The 24,427-nt window shown below is 33.3% G+C and overlaps 1 pseudogene; it reads left to right on the top strand.

Moving 5' to 3' along the window:
* Positions 1–438: 438 nt before the first annotated feature.
* On the top strand, positions 439–24,209 carry LOC114278373 (acetylajmalan esterase 1-like; annotated as a pseudogene).
* The last annotated feature ends 218 nt before the right edge of the window (positions 24,210–24,427 follow it).

Here is a 24,427-nt window from a genome sequence, read left to right as displayed (position 1 = left end):
ATCACAGTGCAATGGAAAAGGCCTAAAGTAGAGAAGAAGAAGCTGAAGAGGCCAGAGAAGCAGAAGAAGAGAGTGAAGAAGGCAAGAGAGTGCTGATGAGAAAGCTTGATGCTCAACAAGGAGATGATTTAAAAGAGAGTGAGAAAAGCCCAAAGGAAGAAGGGAATTTCAAGAAGGCCAAAAATGTTGGTGTCTGATCTCTGTTATGGCATAAATGATGAGCTGAGGCACTTTTTTATGTGTACTATTTCTAGGTTTCTTTATCAGTTCAAATATTTAAAATTTCATTAGATTTTTAAACTTTCATCCCATAAATATGTCGAGTAGTCCACCATAAATGGGCCCATAAATCAGTAGTTTCATCATATATTTATCAGCCCATAAATCAATAGTTTGTACTAGAAAATTTTTGAAGGCTTTTGATTTCTAAAATTTGAAATGGATTTGATGGGTTTTATTCGCAGAAATCCACAGAAATTCGAAGTCGTTTCGCTTGAGACATCATCCCCGGGAACAAGTTTTTCGGCTTCGGCACTTTCCGGCACATCCTTGTGAGTTTACTCTCTCTATCTCTCCGAGAAATGTTTATAGATATATGAATCTATAAACATATGAATCTGTGAGCAGAAATGGTATGCTCTCTTTGTGTCTCTCTTATTTGCTTTCTATGGATATCTATGAAAAGCCTTGAAATTATTGTTGTATTTTTCTTATCAAAATCAGACCAAATTGAATAAAAGTTTCTGCCATGAATACTTAAACTTCCATCAGATTTTATATTTTAGATTTAGATTTTAGATTTTTCAAACTTTCCATTGTTTTTTCAATGTGCTGGGTTAGTTTTAGGTTTCTTTATCGGTTCAAATATTTAAATTTTCGTCAGATTTTTAAACTTTCATCCCATAAATATGTCGAAATTCCACCATAAGTCGGCCCATAAATTAGTAGTTTCATCATATTTTTATCAACCCATAAATCAATAGTTTGTACCAAAAAAATTCTGTCCTGTTTTGTTGGAAAGAAAGTGGGGGAAATTGGTTGTGCATTTGATGATGGCCGTGTTCCATTATACTTTCAATGTGTTAGGTTAGTTTTATTTGGGTTTTCTATGCCATTTGTGGAATACTTGATAGTTTTACTTGGGTTTTTTCCTTGCTGCACTTCGTGCAGAAAATTTTATTTGATAAAGTTTCGGCCATGAACACTTTCATCCCATGAATATTTAAACTTCCATCAGATTTTTGAACTTCCATCAGATTTTAGATTTTTCAGACTTTCCATTGCTTTTCAATGTGTTGGGTTAGTTTTAGATTTTTTTTATCAGTTTAAATATTTGAACTTATCAGATTTTTAAACTTTCATCCCATAAATATGTCAAGTATTCCACCATAAATCAGCCCATAAATCTGTAGTTTCACCATATTTTTATCAGCTCATGAATTAGTAGTTTGTACCCAAAAAATTTCTGTCCTGTTTGGTTAGTAAGAAAGTGGGGGAAATAGGAAAAAAAGTGAAATTTGGGCTCAATTTTTTTTTTTTTAGCTTTCTGAGAATGAAAAGATCAGTTTAAATATTTAAACTTTCATCCCATAAATATTTTAAACTTTCATCATAAAGCAGATTTTTGAGGCAACTAACCATCAAGTATTCCACAAATGGCATCAGATTTTTATCAACTCATAAATCAGTAGTTTGTACCAAAAAAATCCTGTCCTATTTGGTTGGTGAGAAAGTGTGGGAAATAGTAAAGAAAGTGAAATTTGGGTTTCCTTAAAATTTGGATTTCCCATAATTGGTTACTATGTTTAGTTGCTCTGAAAGTTGGGATTGTGTTTACTTTAAGTCTTATGGGTAGCTTTTTGATAATGAAAAGATTTGGACTCCTCAAGGCAACTAACTATTAGAGTGTTGATGATCTTAATTGAATTGGGTTGTTGGACTATTTGTCGATTTGTTCAATTTTTAGGTATTTTTCTTAATTGACTTGGGTTATTTGTTCGATTTGTTCTTAATTGACTTAGGTTATTTTTAGGTATTTAGATTGTTCTGAAACACACAAGTTTGGTTCAACTTCATGCCATTTTAGTTTATGATATCCTCTTTCTATAATTTTGATTTTAGTTTTATTTTGTGGAGAAATTGTATCATTTTTTTATTGTTATTGGATTAAATGGAATTGTATCTCTTTCAATAAGCCTATGTTCTTTTGTCTAATCTTTTGTGATTATTTAGCAGTAAGTATTGAACCCAAGAATTTTAGTTTTATGATCTAGTTTTGGTGTGATTTTAGGGAGAGGATCTGGGTGTGATGTTTTTACTGGGGCATTTTTTAAGTGGTTGTTCTTTTGGGACTCTTTTTAGGTTGCCAAGTTGCAAAAGTCACCAGCAGTTTGGCCCTCATTTTGATTTTTGTTTTTCTAAACCTTAAATCAAAACACCTAGAATATATTGGAATCATGTTGTTGTATAGTTTATACATAACCCATTTGGTTTAGCCAATATCTATTGGTCCAATTTGAGTTAGAATTTGGTTGAATTGAGCCAAATGTTTTAAAATGGCTGACTTGGAAACACCCACAAGTCTACTATGGAATGAGTAGTAGCTGCTGTTCTATGGACTATGGTTAACACTCTAGTTTTCTCTTTCATTTATTCATCTAATAGCTGCATTTGTATCATTTGGTGGTAATATTTGCTATGGAGTTTTGTAGGTATTCTAGGTGATTCTCAATCATTTTGATTCTCTATCATTTGTATCATTTGTGTTTTTCTATATGTTCAAGAAACCGATATGGGCTTGTGCTTCCTTCACTACAAGAAATTACACATTTGGCGACTAAATTTGGCGACCAAAACAAATTTAGTAGCCAAAAGTGTCATTTTTGGCGACTAAAAAATATATTAGTCGGCGTTGGTTCGAAGTTTAGCTACTATATTAATTTAGTCGAGATATGCTATTTATTGGCGACTAAAAAAAATTTGGTCGCTAAATATTAAGTAATAGGCGACCAAAAACCTGTCAGTCAGTGATAGTTTAAATTTTAGGCTACGAAAATTTTTGATTTGATCGTCGTATACAATTATTTACCGACAAAAGAAAGTTTAGTTGTCAAAGACCATGCATATTTTTTGAGTTACTCTTTGCCGACCAAAGAATTTCGTTGCCAAATATGAGCTTTTCGTGACTAAAAAAATGTAGTAGTCATATAATAGTTGTTCCTGGGAAGTTAATATCTCCTTTTTAACTGCTTAATCATTGTTGGAAACATTATTTTCATTTATTTCCCTTTTGAACTAGAAGAGAGGTAGTAGTCATACTCATACACGAGGAAATACAGTTGTTTCAGTCTTATTCAAATATGAATTTAAGAAAATATTAAGACCTTTGTATGGCCGGTCTATTGTGAGTCTGGTTTTATAATTTGAATATTTTATTATATAAAAAAATTTGGCGACCATTTTTTATAAGAAAAATTAGAGCGATTTTATAATCATGACTTAGTATTCGTTGTAATGAAAATCCCTATTCATGCTTTACTTTTTATGAAAATAGCCTCTCCTAATCTTTCGTCTCTCGTCATATCAGATCGCTATGACATTACCATTCTGCCGCATAAGATATCCATTCATTCTTTCATGAATTGTGGTGCAGCATGTCCATGGATGATAAAAAGCAGAATGATAACGATAGCCAAACTCATAATTTGTCAATTGGCCTTATCCTCCTCACCATCTTCTGTCAATATCATGGTCTCTGCTCTGCAGTGTTCCTCTGCCTCGCGTCCTCTCCCCAACACCAACACACCTCTACCACCACGGCCGCCGCAACAACAACAACAACAATAACCACCCACATTATCAACCTCTCTAGAATAGATGTGTGTTATATTTTCTGTAGTCAATTTCTTAGTCTTTACCATTTCTATATCCAAAAACTAATCTCTTTTTTTGTTAGTCTAAAAAATAAAAAATTAAATGATGAGCTTATATGAGATTCTACTACTCTCTCTCTTACCCAATTCGAAAACAACCTCTCCAAAACAGAATGATTATGTAGTTTTATTTGTTTGGTATGTTTCTATTTGGTAGTTTTTCACTTTTTTTTTTTGGCCCAGGTGTGATATATCTTAAGGCACGGGTTATATTCTAATTCTAACGATAGCCAAATTTTTGTTTGGCCCAAGAGTGATAAATCTTCAAGTTTGTTGGTGGGATTGAGGTCTTGATCATCACTTCTGTTGGTGGAATTGATCTTGCAATTTATGTGTTAAGCTTTATTAATTTGAATACATTCTTCTCTAATTTTGATTTATATTTTAATCTCATCATTAATTGTACCGTGCCTACGCTAGTATATATATAAAATATCAAGTTTTATTTTTATTAATTGATTATTTATAATTTTAATGATATTAGGATGGTATAAATATGTAATATTAAGTAATGCCTTAATATTATTAGTTTTTATCATGAGTTAAATGTAATTAGTTTGAGTAATTATTTTGCTAATATTAACAATTTATTCTTGTAAATAAAATTTTTTGGAACCGTAAACCAAACCGAAACCAAACCGTTTTTTCAGTTTGGTTCTGGTCTGGTTTTACAAGTGTAACGGTCTGGTCTGATTCTCAAAATCACGGAACTGTTAGGATTGGTTCGATTCTTGAATTTTCTCAGAACCGAACCAATCCGGACCGTGTACACCCCTAATTCCTTCTCATTTGCGTTGCCCATGAAAAGATATGTCCCTTTGAATATGTATATCATGAACTGCAGCTGCCCGCCTTCCATACGGTGAAACTGTCTTCCATAGACCCACTGGCCGCTGGTCTGATGGTCTTCTTACCATCGACTTCATTGGTAGGTTGGCTCAAACACTTCATGCTGCCAATCAAATAATTGGAAAAAATATTAACTTATAATTTTTTTTGATAAAGGAATAACTAACATTGCATTCTATACATTTCACCAGAATAAATATTGCATTCTATACAATTTCCTGCAAGAAAATTATATATAGGTTTGTTGTATTATCTTATTAGAAAACATTCGGTTTTTTAATTAGCAAGTTGTTGTGATTTCAACATTTTGTCATTTTGTTTACCGTACTGATTCAGTACTCTAATTTTGAAGCACTAATGTCTGTTGACAGTGCAAAAAAAAAAAAAAAAACCAAACTATCACATTAGTAGTGTGGTCCACGTCCGCCACGCTATTAGTGATGTAAAATTAGTGTTTCTTTTGTTTATGATAAGAAATATACGATTCACTTTATGATTTACCTACCAAAAAAAAAAAAAAAGTTGAAATTTACTGTTTGGAGCTAGTGTCAATCTCCGATGTTGCATATTATCCATGTTAGACTATGATTATTCGATTGTAATTTCCTTTATATTGTAAACTAGCATTGCTTGTGCAATGTACGTACTATATTTTTTTTTCAAAAAATTTTGATGTTACAATGTATGTTATAAATTACAATTAAAATTAAAATTTGAATTATTTATTTTGATAATATTGGTGTTATAATTCTATAAAATTGTATATATTAATTTTAGTTAAATTATTTGTATATTTTGATAATTTTGGTTTTATCATATTATAAAAGTGTAATTATCATTTAATAATTTTGTATAATATATATTAAATTATAAAATAGTAAAATAAATACTCATTTGATATTGAAAATAATAGTTAAATTATATGAAGAATTAGTAACATAAAATTAAAAGTAATTCTAACTATTTAATTTTCTTTTATATTCATTTGGAAAATAAAAATATGTAGAAATAGAAATTATATAAAGTTTATTAAAAAAATTAAATATAAATATGTTGCAATTGGATTGTCATATATTGATTTTATATGATATATATATTAAGTTATAATATTGTAAAATAAACACTCTTAATTAAATTAAAATATCAACTATATAAAAGAAATTCAACAACGATTAACCAAGAAAAAATTACATAACAACATCTAAACCCAAAAAGAAAAAATAATGAAAACATCCAAACGATAGATATATCTTAGTGTGTGAGGTAATTAATCATCTGTAATATGATGTCAAAATATAAAAGAATTTACTGTTCAACAATTGAAAAAATAATTCAAGCAGTAAATCCAAAGTTAGTATAGTTTAAATTAGGTTTGGGTTTGTGTAGAACTCTATATGTAATTAAGAAAATACATGCTGACGTGACTCTCTCAGAAAAAAATAAGCCCTTATAATATGTCACCTAATGTCACCTAAATATAGAAAAAAAACATTGCTTTTAATAATATATATATGATGTCACTTCAAAGCAATAGATGTATTTTTTAAATTATTTGTTGCATATAGATAAAGGAGCAAATGAACTAAATAATAGATTTTTTAAATTAATTAAAATAATAAAATTAACAAATTAATTTGAAGTTATGATCCTAAAACTCATTGATTAATTTTTTTTTTTAAATAAACAAAAATTCATTGATTTAAGGAGAGTCCAGTGCATACATATAATTGAACAAAATTCAAAACTTCTTTAACAATCACCAAATAAATGTTTAAATTTAAAGATAAAAACAAATAAATTATTATTATTATTATTATTTTTATTATTATTAAGTATGTATTCAATTTTGCACATTAATTCAAGTCCTCTTTTTTCATCTCATTCTTCTTACCCTCAACTTCATATTTTGTGACGACGATTACAAAGATATATCGACACTCTCGGTCACAACACTGTCATTGCTATTTGTCCAAAATATTTGAAAAGGAAAAACATTATGAAAATGAAAAAATGATTGAATAATCTTTGAAAAGTGATTCAATATTGATAAAAAAATAAAATAAAAATATAAAACACACAAATAAAAAATGTCAGAGGGAAAAGAAAAAAAAAACCAATAACTTATTTATGAATTAATTAATGAAAGCAGAAGCAAAAGATAATAAAATCTTAAGTGTTTGTTTAGAAAGATATAGAGAAGTAATCATATTGTTGTAACAGAAAAGAGAGAATGCCATCGAGAGTTGTAAGTTTTTTTTTTTTTTTTCATCATCTTTAGTTTCGTTTTAGTGAAAATAATACAATTATTTATGGAGATTGGAGTATGAACATAAGAAAAGTTTTTTCAGATTTTTTTAGAAAAGAAATAAGGATAACTTTATATATATATATATATATATATTTGTGCTTCTTTTTATCTCTTAGTTATTTACTTGGTTTTATTTTTGTAGAAGAGAGATAAGGATAACTATACTGGATTTCTATCCTTTTATTTGAATTGTGGGAAATAAAGGTATTATGTGATTTTTTTTTTTTTTTTTTATATAGGGAGAGAGAGTGAGAAGACTTGAAAAGTGAAGAGAGAGATGTCTGGAGGTACCACGTATTTTTTTTTCCCCTTTGTTAGGTTTTATTCTTGGCAACCCCGTTTGACAAAACTCCTTTCAGTTGTATTTATTTTCACATTTTTATTTCAGTGAGACTATGAGTGTTTAGATGCGAATCCAACCCGAATTGTGCCTTTCAGAGAAGTTTGTGATGCTAATGCTTTCAAGATTGCCACTTCGTTGATTATGACGGGGATCGAGCTGCCCGGTCAACTCGCGGGGGTCGAGGGGGCAGTGCCCCTTGGCGGGTCCGGAGCAGCGCCACGGCGGGATCGAGGGGCAGCGCTGTAACAACTCTCGTCACTGTTTACCGATTAACCACTGATTACTGCTAAACTGAGACTGATTAGGATTGATAACTGAATTGATTAAAGTACTGAACTGACTGACTGAAATCTGGAACTGAATTGACTAAGTATACTTGTTTAATTGTATGTCTATCTGTCGACTGTTTGATTATCTGTTCATGCCTTTGTGTTTAAATTGCGAATTGAAGGCCTTATCGGCGGCCGAATCTGAAATTGATTGATGATTTGTGATCCTTAGAATTAATGCGATTTTATGGCATATTTAGTTAAAATGTGATTTGGTATGATTAAATTAAGTTAATTATTAATAAATTGCACAACTTAGACTTAATTACCAAAATGCCATCTAGTGGGGCCTTTGTCTATTAATATGTTGAGCCTTATTACACTTAGGCACACATTTGTTCAGCCACATTTGAGAAGCAAAACCAACTGAGAGAGAGAGGTAGAGGAACTTAGCTTCATCTTGAATTTTGGTTTCAAATTTGAAGGAATTGAAGGATTGAGTGCATGTTTGAGCTTGTATATCTTGCATCCTAGACCTAAGGTAATGTAATTACCCCCTTATTTGTGAATTGAACTTGTTCTTACATGATTCATGTCAAATTTAGTGGATTATGTCATGTAATAGCTTCACATGTTGAATTATAGCTTAATTCATGCATGCATATGTGAATTATTGAGTTTTGAGTTGTTTTCTTGGCAAAATGTTACATGCATGCTCATAATTATGTTAAGTCCATGATTTCATCTTGTTTTGAAAAGAATTGGCTCATTAGAGCATGAAATTGAGCTTTGAAATGGTTTAAGTTCATGTATGTTTGCATGTTTTTCATATTCTTGAAAATTGGTTTGAAATTGAGTTGTTTGAAACCCCCTTGGGCCTTGATTTTACAATTGAGCTTTGGAATCATGTTAAATTATGAGTTTTGGGATGTTTTCTGGAAAATTGGCCCAAGAGGATCGAAATTTATGGTTTAAAAGTTGAATTTGAGCTTGAGGTTCAATATGGGAATTCCAGATTTTGAACTCACGCTCGAGCGGGGTGAGTGGCGCTCGAGTGTGCAATTCGTGCTCCCAGTACTTTGCACTGTTTTGGAGTCCGCTCGAGCGGAATAATTGACGCTCGAGCGGGACGTTATGTCTCATTCTCGAGCGGGTGTCGAGCGCCTAATCGAGCGTGATTTTCACCTATCCAGCACTTTTGACTGTTTTGCGGAACGCTCGAGCGGGTAAGTCTACGCTCGAGCATAAACCTTTGTCTGCATGTCCGCTCGAGCAGAGTAATATACGCTCGAGCGTGACCCCTGTTTTCTGAAAATTCTGAAAATGCTTTCAAAAGTGCATCTTTGCATCCTCATCCCATCCTAGGCATTACTAGGCCTAGTTTAAGGCATCTTAACGAGGATATAGATGTAGAACACACCGAGGCAAATTAGGGATTAAGTTATTATTTTCCCAACTGTGTAGCTTAGTGTGTGTTCAATCAGTAACTGTGTAGGGTTAGCGACTGGGGACGCACTCTAGCTTTATTGTAGCCCAGAACTATGTGAGTAACAACTGTGTAAAGATATGTTCAAAATGATTATCTTCTGAACAATTGAACTGTATTGCTTTCTGAACTGATACTGTTAATTGAATGAATGCATGTTCTATATTCTGAACTGTATTGTGGCATCCTTAGCAACTACTGTTTACTGTTACTGTTACAGAGATCTCTGTCGGTTCCCTTGTTGGAGCCACTACTGTTTACTGATTGATGACCATCATTGACTGTTCGGTCTTTTAAGACCTGCTGTTTACTGTACCGTTATGTTAATGGATGTACCACATATGACTGTACTGACTGAACGACTGAAATACTGATTTAATGAACTGTTTTCATTACTGTAAGTGTCACGCCCTCAAAATTAACCCATTATATATATATATATATATATATATCATTGACATGCATTATTTAAAGAAAACACTTTATTAATTCATTCATCAGAGTATTACCAAATAAAAACATTACATGTAACATCAACTTAAATGTCCTACAGACTTACATCTTTCTAAGCCAACACTTGGACACAAAAGTATGAGTTCTAACTCAATTACAAATAAAGCCCTAGGCTTGTGTGTTTACATGTACTAACAATGGAAAAACAAATAACTGAAAATAGTCTTCAAAATCCAAGTCCTTCCAAGCTAAGTTCTTGGAGGTAGCTTATCACCTGAACCTGAAAATGATGTTCCCATATAGGGTGAGCCACAACCCAGTAGAAATATACTAAACCAAATATAAGCATTGAATAAAGCAATAGCATTCGATAGATGGTTAACCAAGATAATCAATTACCTCATTATACAGTCTCATGACACTAATGTCTAAAACACGTTTTACTTTCCAACATTATCGATATGGCTCATAACCTGGCCAAACTTACAACAGTGAACTATATATATTATATTATATTCACATTCTTCCAATGTCAACAAACAGATGAGACTCACGCTCAAATCAAAACACTTCATACTTCCAGTTTGATACAAATTTTAGTGTTGTATCAATAAAACACTTCAATATAAATAAGCACACATAAAAGTGATGCTAATGGAGTCCATCCCCTATCTCTTCCCAAACAAAATCCGGTTTAGAGGTCCATCCCCTATCTTCCCCTAAACCGTGGAGTACATCCCCTATCTCCTCCCACACAAAACAATGTATGCAAATGCAATGCTCAATCAATACACGTATTTTCTGTATTAATGCAATAGTCAAAATTAATGACTTAACCAATGTGATTAGTTTCAGTTATTCCTAATCCACATGCAATGTTTACAACAATCACGATTATCCTCCACCGATAGCCCAAAACAGTTATTTCTAGACTGGAAATAAATATAACAACAATTCAACAGGCGAGTGGTTTAAATTATCCCACTACACCACTTAATCAATAAATTCCCCAATTTCATGAATTTAACCAAATTCCCTAATTCCCTTAAATTAATTATACAAATTAATTAATTAATACAACTAGGGTTTTTTTCCAAAATTATCAAAGTAACCCCAACATATCAATATACCAAAACTTAGAACAAAACTTATAAAATGGAGTAGGAAATCCCTACCTCGAAGAAAATAACCCGAATGGAGAAGACAGAGATGAATACCCAAATTCCAATGTGCTCCAAATCACCAAATGTTCAGATCAAATGGAAGCCCTCGACTCACTCTATCTTTTAAATAAAGGATCTAAGGTAGAAACTCACTCTAAGTAGATCAATCTTAAGAGAGAAGGTGTGTAGAGGGAGAGAGAACTCGTAACTAGGGTTTTGGAATCTGAAAGTGTATGAAAAACTGATCTGAAACACGCTGCTGCCTATTTAAACCTGACAGGCTCGCTCGAGCGAATACTTGGTCGCTCGAGCGACAAGACACACAAAACCTCGCTCGAGCGAAGAAAAGCTCGCTCGAGCCAAGAATGCAATGCTTCAGGTCTGCAACCCTGGAGCACGCTCGAGCGACAGAATGCTTGCTCGAGCTAGGAACTCGAAAACATACACCTCGCTCGCTCGAGCGAAGAAGATCTCGCTCGAGCGAATAAGCACTACCCTCAGGTCTAAACCAGACGCAGTCGCTCGCTCGAGCGAAGCAAAGCTGGATCAAGCCAGAAGACACAAAATACAACCCTCGCTCGAGCGACAAATCCCTGGCTCGAGCGACCAACTCAAAAACTGGACAGCAACACTTGGTTTACGAACCCAACCAACCTGAAACAAACCTGCCCAACACATCCTATAACTCCAAATGAGAGAATAAAGGACGTCAACAACAATTATACAACAATCAAATGGAAAAAGACCGGGGTCGCTATAGTAAGGACATTTATTCTTAACCCCTTTACGCATTGTGTTATTCACTGGGTTTTAGCTCACTGCTCATATATATATGTAGGTGTATAGGCACCAGACCGTGGTTAGAAGCGTCGGGGTAAGCTCCAGTTTTGTCAAGCCAACCACTGTGCCTCACTGCGAGGTTCCGAGCCCCTCAAGTTATGGCTTAGGGGTGTTTTAGTTTCCCCTTCTGTCTCTGTAACCGTTTTGTTTACTGTATTGTATTGTTTAATAGGGATTAGGTCCCTGAACTGAATGATTGTATATATGTACATACTGTTTTGTCCGGTTGTATATATTTGAATGAAAAGTCTTTTTGCATACAGACTGTCACAGCTCATTGGACATTGTTTAATTACTGTTTTGGCTTCCGCCAGGCCCCTGTACTCTGTTTTACTGTATTACTGTTAGGCAGGCCTTTGGTAATCTCGGATTACTGACCGGTTACGGTGCTAGACCCATAGAGGCGGGTTTGGGTCGTGACAAGCGCCCCCGAAGCAAAATGCAAAAATACATTCTAAGTTGTTTGTCCGCTCGAGCGGACATTACCCCGCTCGAGCGGAGAATCCCTGGTTCCAGCAGTTTTGGTCGCTTGTAAAAGTACTGAGATGTGTGATTTCGCGCTCGAGCGGACCTTTGTTATATCACGCTCATATTTTGCTAAAGACGCTCGAGCGGGCTGTTGGGCGCTCGAGCAGACCGCGCGAACACAGTTTTCCGGATTTCAATAAGGATTGGGTTTTCTTCCAAATCTAGGATTACTTTTGGTTTTCTATAAGTAGTTGGTTTTCTCCCAATACTTGGATAACACCTCCAGATCTTCTTTTTGGGATTCTAAGGTTTATGTTTGGGGAAATTTTGTTAGTTTACTTTGATGTTTTATTGAGTATTCAACTCATGGTTTAAAGAGAGTACATCAAAGGTTTTGTTTGTTCTACAAAAGAGAGAGTTGTTTTTCGGTGGATTCTGAAGAATTCGAGCCTGAGGCTTTGGTGGATTCCGGGGTGGCTCATCATAAAGACAATTCCGAGGTGAAGACGGGTTAGAAGAGGCACATAGAGGTTGGTTCAATTAGGCGTGGATTCGCTAGGTAATTGAGAGTATACCTGTGTAATTCCTTTATATCTTCTTAGTGGATTGTTTTGTGGCTGTTGCCCGTGGTTTTTTTTATCACAATTGGAGGTGTCCAATTGTGGTTTTTCCACATAAAATCGTTGTGTTGTTTTGTCTTGATTGTTTGATTGGGATTGTTATATATTACTTAAAATTGATACATAATCACAAATCAACATCTAGGGGATTTCTAGATTTTTCAATTGGTATCAGAGCAGGTCGTTCTATTTTTTTTTAAAAAAATATATTCTTTTAGAACGAGATCTTGTTTGATTTGTGATAATGGATTCAATTCGTAAGGGAAATTCTATGGTTCGACCACCTCTACTTGACGGATCCAATTATTCTTTTTGGAAAGCTCGGATGAGATCGTTTTTGAAATCAATAGATGAAAAAGTTTGGCAATTTGTCATGAATGGGTGGACCGAACCAACAATTACTGTTGATGGAGTAACTTTCCCCAAACTAATTGATAAGTGGGACACAACTGATTATCAAAATAGTAGCTGGAATAGTAAAGCTATCAATTCTCTTTTTTGCGCTGTCACACCTGAAGAGTTTAGTCGTATTTGTAATTGTGAAGTCGCAAAAGAGGTTTGGGGTATCTTACAAACTGTTCATGAGGGCACTCCTTCTGTGAAACGCTCAAAACTTCAAAGGCACACATTTAGTTTCGAAAACCTTTCAATGAAAGATAGTGAGACCTTTGATGAATTTTATGCGAAGTTGAGTGACATTGTAAATTCCAGCTTTAATTTAGGTGAAAAAATACCAGAATCCAAAGTTGTGGGAAAAATTTTGAGATCCTTGCCTGATCGGTTCCAACCAAAAGTTACGGCTATTGAAGAAGATCAAGATGTTGACAACCTCAAGCTGGATCAGTTGGTTGGAAATCTCCAAACTTATGAGGCACACAAGAATTTCAAAAAGAAACAAAAAGATATTGCTTTTAGTAGTGCTCATAAAGTTAGAGAGGATTCTGATGAGGATTGTGAGATAGATTCCAAGATTACGGCTGTTTTTGTTAAACAATTTAAAAAATCTTTTCTGAAAAAGAATCCTAAACTTTTGGAATCTACTCATACTCATAAATCTAAAGGCAAAGATAAACTCAAAATTAATTCTATAGCCAAGAAGGAGAAAGGAAAGATACAAGGGAACTCTGAAAGACTCCAATGCTATGAATGCCAAGGATTTGGCCACTTTGCTTCAAAATGCCCTACTCGTTTGAGGAAGAAGAAAGCCCTCGCCATCACTTGGGATGATGAATCAGAATCTGATGAAGATGAAAGTGACAATGAAGATCAAGGCGAAGAGGGACATAAACAATTCCTTACTTTCATGGCGACTCTCGAAATTGAAGGACAAACAGAGTCTTCGAAGAGGTCAGTTGAGAATACCACTGATAATGAATCCTCGGAGAATGATCATGAAGAGCTTGAGCAAGCTTATGAAAAGTTGTATAAGGAGTCTCTTAACTTATTCAAATTGAATGACAAACTCACAAAGAAACTCAAAGCATGTGAAAGTGAGAATGTCAAACTTAAGGAGGAGATTTCCGAGGCCAGGATTGATGCCATCAAGATAGCTGATGATCGACAAGCTCTTTGTGCAAAACTATTGACTTGTGAGATAGAGAGGAATGAGCTACTGGAAACCCATGCCATGGATGAAGAAAAGATTGAATCTCTCGAGATGTCACAAGTTGCTTTGGAAGAACTATTGACCAAGAAAGAGGAAGAGCTCAAGTGTGCTATGGCTACCATTGGTCTTTGGAACAGAGGATCAAAGACTTTGGACAATATCATTGGGTCTCAACAAATTTGTTCTGACAAGAGTGGCATTGGCTTTGGTGATAAGAAAGAGCAAAAACAGAGTGCTTCCACATCTCATGATACAAGAACTCAAGGAAAGGGAGAACAAAAAATTCAACATAAGGATGGATTTCTCAAACTTCCTAGAGTTGGTAAGGTAAAGGAAAAGAAGGTACACCTTGTGCACCCTGTTTTTATTTGTCATCATTGTGGTATGCATGGTCATATTCGCCCTTATTGTTATAAGTTGCATGGGAGAGTGTATTTGCCTAGAACTAAAAATTGGAAGTTGGAAGCCAAGTCGAGACGGGTTCCCATTGCAGGGAAAAGGAACCACAACGTTAAGACATCACCTAAGAACTGCAATTCTCACAATTTTGTTCGTACTAAAGCAGTTTGGGTGAGAAAACTTGACTTGTGTTAATTTGTTTTGGCATTTTAGTTTTTGGATTTCAGTGTGTTTTTTGTTTTGTCATTACATGGGTGCTTGTTCATTTTTTGTCTTGTTTTTTTTTTTAAAAAAAAAAAAATCCCAAAAAGATTTTCTTAGTATGGTTTTGCAAGTTTGAAATTTTTGAGTGGTCCTTGGTGCATATTGGAATTGATGAGAATATCCATTACATGTTAATATATGTGTGGTTTCTGTGGTCATTACTCATTTTGGAGTGCGTGTTTTTTGATTAGTATGTCTCATTCTGTACACACTCTTGGATTAGCAAATATCGGAGTCTTCCGCCTTAGTGATTATTTTTTTTATGGACTTCTGGCATTGTATCTTTTGCTTTTCTAGAGGAATTGACCTATACTAGCATATCACGGGTGATGTTGAGTTTCTTAACCACCTTCCATCTTTTTGTACCTCCACGGCTTTCCCTTTGATTCTTTGTATTCCAGCCATGAGGAAAAGGCTACCTCAGAGTCACCAACCAGGCCATCCTTAATATATCTATGCTTCTTTGGTTCGGTTTCCATGGTCATAGCCGCCAATGATTGTGCAAAAGAAAAAGAAAAAGAAAAAAAAATGCAAAAGAAAGAAAAAATGTGCAAAAGAAAGAAAGAAAAAAAAAAAGAAAAGATTCATTGATTGAGGGGGAGCCTCCGCCTTTACTCACCAAATACCCCTTGATTCCTAGTGGTTTGACTTTTCTTTGTTGTGCTTAGATTCTCTTGTCGGAGGTCCAACTTTCATATCACTACTAGGATTAAATCTAATGTTTGTCGAACTCCAAGAGTCACACACACTTTTATTATGGGATTTATGCTTTTCACATAATGCATCACTTTCTTTCATAAGGAATCTTCTACAGACTGTGCACATTGTGTTTTCTTGTAATGGTGCTTCTTGAATAATCTTGTGTGCTTTTAAGGTACAAATCTGGAATTCCTTGCTTGCTCCACCATATTATTTTTGTCATTTTTCTTCTTGTTCTTTGTTTTTAGTGAGGGGGAGTTTGGTTTTTCATTGCAAGAGTTTGTTAGCTTGAACACTTTGATTTGTTTGGTAAGGGAGATTGGCTATAGTTGTTTTGCATGTTGTTATGCACTGTTTGCTAATTATGTTCTTCTTGCGTGTTCTTGGTATTCACATCGTCATATCTTGACTTGGGTTGGTTTATGATCTTACTTTGGTTGTTTGAGAGTTGTTTTTCATGAGTCTTTGTTTTCATCTATTCATGTTTTCCATCTCATGTTTCAAGATAATCGTGCCATATGTCTATTGCTTTTTCATATACTCTTATGGGACTAATAGTTGTTTTGGAGATTGTAGCACTAATAACTGTTTTGCAGATCATGACCTTGAGAAAGAGGTTGGCTTTTGTTGGCTGTAATGGGTTGGGGTGTTTAGGATTTTATTTGTTAGGTGTGTTTTGTCACAACATTGCCAAAGGGGGAGATTGTTAGGTTTTATTCTTGGCAACCCCATTTGACAAAACTCCTTTCAGTTGTATTTATTTTCGCATTTTTATTTCAGTGAGGCTATAAGTGTTTAGATGCGAATCCAACCCGAATTGTGCCTTTCAGAGAAGTTTGTGATGCTAATGCTTTCAAGATTGCCACTTCGCTGATTATGACGGGGATCGAGCTGCCCGGTTAGTTCGCGGGGGTCGAGGGGGCAGTGCCCCTTGGCGGGTCCAGGGCAGCGCCACGGCGGGGTCGAGGGACAGCGCCCCCGAAGCAAAATGCAAAAATGCATTCCAAGTTGCCTGTCCGCTCGAGCGGATATTACCCCGCTCAAGTAGAGAATCCCTGGTTCCAGTAGTTTTGGTCGCCTGTAAAAGTACTGAGATGTGTGATTTCGTGCTCGAGCGAGTTCTCTAGCGCTCGAGCGGACCTCTGTTATATCACGCTCATATTTTGCTGAAGACGCTCGAGCAGGCTGTTGGGCGCTCGAGCGGACCGCGCGAACACAGTTTTCCAGATTTCAATAAGGATTGGGTTTTCTTCCAAATCTAGGATTACTTTTGGTTTTCTATAAGTAGTTGGTTTTCTCCCAATACTTGGATAACACCTCCAGATCTTCTTTTTGAGATTCTAAGGTTTATGTCTGGGGAAATTTTGTTAGTTTACTTTGATGTTTTATTGAGTATTCAACTCATGGTTTAAAGAGAGTACATCAAAGGTTTTGTTTGTTCTACAAAAGAGAGAGTTGTTCTTCGGTGGATTCTGAAGAATTCGAGCCTGAAGCTTTGGTGGATTCCGGGGTGGCTCATCGTAAAGACAATTCCGAGGTGAAGACGGGTTAGAAGAGGCACATAGAGGTTGGTTCAATTAGGCGTGAATTCGCTAGGTAATTGAGAGTATACCTGTGTAATTCCTTTATATCCTCTTAGTGGATTGTTTTGTGGTTGTTGCCCGTGGTTCTTTTTATCACAATTGGAGGTGTCCAATTGTGATTTTTTCACGTAAAATCGTTGTGATGTTTTGTCTTGATTGTTTGATTGGGATTGTTATATATTACTTAAAATTGATACATAATCACAAATCAACATCTAGGGGATTTCTAGATTTTTCACCCTTCTTTTCAAAATAAGAATTTAGAAATGAATTTTTGAAGTTTTTTGAGATAACACACATTTAGTTTTTTTAGAATTTTTTTTAGAAAAGAAATAAGGATAACTATGTAGGATTTTTATTTTATTTATTTTATTTGCTTCTTTTATCTCTTGGTTATTTACTTGGCTTTATTTTTTTAGATTTTTGTAGAAGAGAGAGATTAGGATAACCATATTAGATTTCTATCCTTTTATTTGAATGGTGGGAAATAAAGATATTATGTGATTTTTTTATTATTTTATTTTTATTTTTCTATATGGGTTGAGGGAGTGAGAAGACTTGAAAAGTGAAAAGAGAGATGTAGAGAGCTATCACGTATTTTTTTTTTCTTTTCAATATTATGAGAATTTATGAATGAATTTTTGAAGCTTTTTGAGATAATATTACACTTGCTTATATATAAACTAGTAGTTACCCGTGCGATGCACAGGATTTTACAAAGTGAACATAATAAATTTTTTTTAAAAAATTTATGCTATTTAGTTGTATTTTCTAATATAAATAAAATATTTTTATTTAATTTGTGTATATAAATCTTATTATACATCATTCAAATTTTTTAATACTTCACAACATGAAAAATTAAAAAAGATATCATATATAACATATATCAATTTAATAATTGCAATCAATTATTGAAATGAATTTTTAAGATATCATATATAACTAATAATTAGATCAATAGAGACTAAAAACTACATTTGCTCATCATATCTTACTCCATTGCCCATTCTCTTGGTCCATTTGGTCCCATGTGTTGTTTGAATGGAGGCTTCAATGGTGCATCCCAAATTCGGTGGCAGATCTTTTTAACTGGTGGATGGGTGTTAAATTTAAGAGGCCTATTAGGAAATTCTGGAGAGCTATTCCACTTGTAGTTTTATGGTCTCTCTAGAAGCATAGAAATGAGTGTCTTCACCAATGCTAGTCCGAACCCAGATAAACTGTGGGATCTCATCAAGTTTAGATTAGCCTTCTGGCTCAAAAACTCCCTCCCTGACTTTCCATTTTCTTTGGTGGATGTTGTTCTCAATTGGAGGCAAATTGTTTGTTGCTATTGATTGATTTAATGCATGCCTTCAGGTGCTATTTCTGTTGCTACCTATCTACCATTCTGATCTGTGTGAGTTTTGCTGCGGGAGGTTGTTTCAGTTTTTTTGCTGCTGTGTTGATGTAGGCTACTGCTGCCAGGGGACCAATAGTGTATAATTTGTTTTCATAAAGATTCAATCATGGATAGTATATGTGCTCTGGTCCTGCTATGCTCTGGTTGATGCTGAGTTTGGTTTTTTGTCTGGGTGGCAGATTGTCTGTGGTGGTTGAGGGTCTGTTATGCTGGTCTACTGGCCTGCTGGCTGTTTGGGTTGTTTGTTGATGGGTTGGATGGTTGATTGGGTTGTAGTGCAGGTCTAGTGGTTGTCCGGGCTGAAGGCAAGATGGTATGCTAGTTGTATGGGCTGTAATGCTGGTTTCTGGTGTATGGGCTGAAGGCAAGATGGTCTGCTAGTTGATTGGGCTGTTATGTGCTGTTTTGCTGGTTGTAGGTGTCCTTGTGGTGAAGTTGTTTCGTTTTTGTGTTTTTTTTTCTTCTCCTTCTTTTGTTCTCTTTTGTTGGTTTCTCACCAACTGGCGCTTGGAGCTTTGTGCTTGCTCCAAGCTCCTCTTTATTGATGTAATCTATCTTTTTTGGTTGCTTTCATCAATAAAGTTTTTCTTTGCCGATCAAAAAAAAAAAAAAGAGACTAAAAATGTATAGCAGTAGTTATACCAAATATTATAGGACAAATGATATATTTAAGAAACATGAATAATATATATATATATATATATATTTATTATGGTGAGTTAAAATGAAGTGATTGATAATTGTAATATGCACGAATTATTCAATAAAAATTCTTTTCAAGTATTATCACAAAATGCATTCGAAGATCTATAAATCTAGAGCAATTGCATGAAAAATTTGATAGACCTAAGTAGATTTTATGTAAAACCATATATAGACCCTATGTAAATTTATATGAATTTGAACATGTTGCTTGAAAAGATCTATCATTAAATAATACAATAGAATAAAGATGAAAAAAAAATTACATGAAATTTTATGACTTCAAATAGATTTCAATTAAAAAAATGATTAACCTCCAGATATTGCTTGCAAAACTCTACGTATATTATAATCGTCACTGGAGAGGAAAAATAAATAAATTATTGGAGTTAGGAGATATAAAATACTAATACCTTAAAGAAATTTTTATGACCACAACTGCGTTAAGAGGAGGAGGAGGAGGAAAAAAAAAAAAAAAAGAGGATGTTGTTGATGGTTTGTTTCCAATGTTGGATTTTATTGGTGGTTGTTCAAATTTATATGGAAACTTAATTTAAAGATAATGTATTTTGGAGGTTTGGTGTTTAAATTCAAATTTAATTTTTTGATAAAGATAAGGAGCTAAAGATATCATAGAAAATTTAATTTTAAAATTTTAACATCACATTTTAAAAAAAAAAATACAAATCAATTATTTTATTAGCAAACATTTATCTAATAAATGCGAACACTTATCGTGTTGTTTATTTATTATTTTTGACCTTTTTCATCTTAAATCATCGCATAACAAATAGATAATAAGAGTTAGTTAAGACAACCAAAAGTAGAGTAACAAAAGCATACTAAAATTATAATTAATGAAAATGACTAACATTAAATACAAGAATGCTATTTTTTCATTTTTTTTTCAATCAATAAGAGATATTATGTTAATTATCTCACACAATATAATGAATTAAAATAAAATAATTTTTTTTCCTTAATTTTATGTTGATTCACTAAACATAAATAGGTTTGAAAATGCATTAAAATTGAACGGACAAACATAAAGAATAGAAATATTTAAATTATTCAAAAACACCTAACATTTTAAATATAAGATCGCTTGCATTTGCTCAGGCTTTGAATCTGCATAAAAAGATATTTAGAAAAAGAAGAAATTTGTGGTTTAAGTCTCAAAAGAAATGAGATCTTGAAAATTAATTTAATCATAAGTTATTTCAACATGGCAATCAACAACCAAATATAATTGATGATTAAATTTAAAACATAAATCCATATCCAAATAAATTTTGATGATCTCTTCGCTTCCAATATAACATTTGCACCGAAAATAATTAAACACAAATAGTCAATAAGTGAAAGAGTCACAAATTAATAGTAGCACTTCAAAGATAAAATGAAATCTCAATTAAATGACACATTATTAGCCAAAAAAGAAAGAAATAAAAAAATACAGATTGTAGAAAAAAGAAAAAGAAACAAAAACATAAATAGAATTTACAGCAAAAATAAAATAATAATATTCATTTACATAAACTTCCATTTCCACAAAGGCAAAAACTCATGTAAGTACACATTTCAAATGTAAAGTTGATACAATTGAAAAAAAAAAAAAATCACTTGTGACTTGAAATTTAAAGCAAAATTTTTTAGGCACCGTGAAGGAGAGTCGAAAAGGGCACAATATTGATTGTATTTTTTTTTTTTTTTCTTTTCACTGTCATGTTTATGGTTCCTTTTTCAAGTACTTGTTTTTATATTGAAAAGATTAAGCTTAGACAAAAGATATACTTGGAATTATATCATATTTAAAATTTATATGGATAATTAATTGACGATTTTTAAAGATAAATAAAGTTCAACTTGAAGATAAATTTTTAAAAGATTAAGTTGGAATATATGAAAATCTACAACAATCAAGTTCAAATAGAAGATAAACTCTAAGAGATAGGAAGTTCTGAAGAAAGTAAAAATTTAAGTTCAAATTTAAAGATAAAATAATATAAACATGAGAAAATAGAATAAAATAAAATTTCAACTTTGAAATCTTAATCTTATCTATAGGCTATGAAATTATTTTATTTTTTAAAAGCAAACGTGAATCCGATAAATGCTAACATTTTATTTTATTTATATATGTAATAAGTGGAAATAAGAGTTGTGAGAGTTGTGAGTTTTTTTTTTTTTATTATTATTTAAATTTATGTGATATGGTGATAAACATGTGGGGTTCTATATACATATGTATATCCACAACTCCAATGAAATATATTATTTAATTTTTTTAAATATTTTTTTAGATAACACAATTGGGAGAGGAAGTGGGAATACTTGAATAGTGAGAAGAGGGGTAAAGAGATGTGCCACGTATTTATTTTATTTTTCCCAAATTATGAAAATTTAGGATTCAAGTTTTGGAGTCTTTTAACCTAACAACTACATTTGGTTATATATATAATATAGATATAGATATAGATATAAATATATATATATATATATATAGTATAAATACTCTTACTTATTGACAAAAAAAAACAAAGTAAGTGACACTGTGAGCGATTGATTCTAGGGTTCACCCCATTGAAAATTTCTTGTCTTGAATACAAATAGAGTAGGATTTTGAATCCAATATTAATGACTCTAGAACAAGAGACCACATATCTATTTAGTTCAAATTATTTTAGAGGGATTAAATTGGAATTCAGTTAAAACTATAGAACCAGCAGTGTAATTTATTTAATTTTCTTTCTAGGGTAGGAATTGCCTTTAATAGTCTAAAATGCCCTAAAAAATTGTCCATGTGTATCACACGTGTCATTTTTCAATATGAAATATTAATCGAGGATGGCATATGGATTATATTGACATGAAAATGAAAGTGCAAAATTAAAATTGATTGAAATGAAACTACTAAACCAAAGTGAAATCAGGCTAAGTCTATAGGACTAGTGGTGTATTTTACCCAAAATATTATCATTACTGAAATGTTACAATTAATTGATAAATGTAGATAAATCAATTAATGTGATATGTGATGATGTTAGTTTTGGAAATATCAATTGTATCAATTTGTAACTAAACTATATATTGGTTGTGTTAAAGCTGTGGCTCTTCAACTCCCGTTGCTTAATCCTTATCTGGAAAAGAATGCTTCATTTGATCATGGTGCCAACTTTGCAGTAGCTGGAAGCACAGCGCTCAGATAGTTCCTTCTTAGCTGCAAGGGGCATTCAAACTCCACTTATCAATACTCCTCTTAGTGCGCAACTAAATTGGTTTAGAACTCTCCTTAACTCCAATTGCCCATCGCTAGAAGGTTTGTGTCACAAGAACTAGTGTTAACATTATGAGCCACTAACGAGTTACAACTAATGAATATATCCTGTCAAATTTGTTTTTTCTTCATTTTATTGTTTATCAGAATGTGTAAGAAGGCTCACGGGGGCTATTGTGTATGTGGGTGAGATTGGAGGTAATGACTTCAATTATGCTTTATCTCAAGGAAAATCCATTCAGGAGATTCAAACTCTTGTCCCAGACGTTGTTGGGGTCATTATCAATGGAGTTAGAGTAAGCTCTTGTTCAAATTCTCCTCATTTGATTGCTTTTGTCTTTCTACCTCTATATATAGTTGTTTGAACTTTTGTTACAAACTACATAGTTGCTATAGGTTCAGATGTTATTGGCACATTATTCTGGTCATAAATTCTATATAAAAATTCTATAATAATAGCCCTTTATTTTATTTTTTTTGGTCATATATGGTTTTTGTTAGTGTATTATAGTGTTAGTGTAATATAGTGTAATATATAGCTGTCATACTAATGATGTTGTATCTTTATATTTTCGGTGGGTTAGCATCCAATGTACCCTATTTACTCTTTATAAATGAGAGTGTTGTAAAACACTTAATATCAATCATAATACATACAATTTATTCTCTCTCTATCAATTTATCTTTCAGTTTTAATGTTACTTTTTCTTGATGTAGGAAGTGATATGCCTTTTTTTTTTTGATCAGCAAAAAGGAACCTTTATAGATGCAAAAACCAAACAAGAAGAGAGATTACATCAAGGAGAGGAGTTTGGTGAGGAACCAAACCCAAGAAGAAGAAGAAAAACACAGACAAGAACAGCAAAAGAAAACTAACAGACCAAAAGCAAACCGAGTTGGTGCCATGCGAGTTGTAGTTCCTGGAAATTTTCCCATAGGATGCCTCCCGATCTTCTTGACTACATTGCCCAGTGTTGGTCCTGGAGCTTATGACGATCTCGGCTGCTTGCATAGTTTAAATGAGTTTGCAATGTTTCAAAATAACTATCTTCAAGGAGCCTTGGGCTCTCTTAGACAAGAGTTTCCGCAGGTTGTTATACTCTATGCTGACTACTATTCAGCATTCCAATCAGTTCTTCATCGTGCACCATTTCTTGGTGAGTGAGTTTATTCTATATCTTACATACATATGCACTCCTATATATATACACTACAAAAAGTTTAAACACAAGCAACTACAATAATTTGCAAATATGATGAATGGTTACTTTTCCAGCTAATGATTATATTGGCACATATGTGTGCAGGATTTGACAAACAATCACTACTGAAAGCATGTTGTGGTATAGGAGGGTCATATAATTATGATCCTATCAGGACTTGTGGATCACAAGGTGTGCCTGGTTGCCTTAACCCAAGACAATATATACACTGGGATGGTTTACATTTAACACATGAGGCTTACCGTCGTATATCTGAGATTCTCATTAATGATATTCTATCTAAAATTCAATGTGTTTGGAAGAATCTATTAGTGCATTAATGCTTTGTTCTTCGTCAAAAGCTGGGATAGAAGCTCCAAGATATTTCTCATCGACAAATAAATGACTGCAAGTAATAATAATGGGTACAATTTCCATGATAGTTCTTTGTGATGTGTTTGTTTTCATGGAGGAAATACTACTATGTAATCATGACTTAACAACTCTAATTTGAAAATATTACGAGCAGACACTAAGGCTTGGTTTGACATATATTAAA

Source organism: Camellia sinensis, chromosome 10 (assembly GCF_055761805.1).
Source record: "Camellia sinensis isolate YWXY chromosome 10, ASM5576180v1, whole genome shotgun sequence".
NCBI classification, from domain to species: Eukaryota; Viridiplantae; Streptophyta; class Magnoliopsida; order Ericales; family Theaceae; genus Camellia; species Camellia sinensis.
Note: the sequence above shows the minus strand (reverse complement) of the source record. Positions and strands in the feature narration are given on the sequence as shown.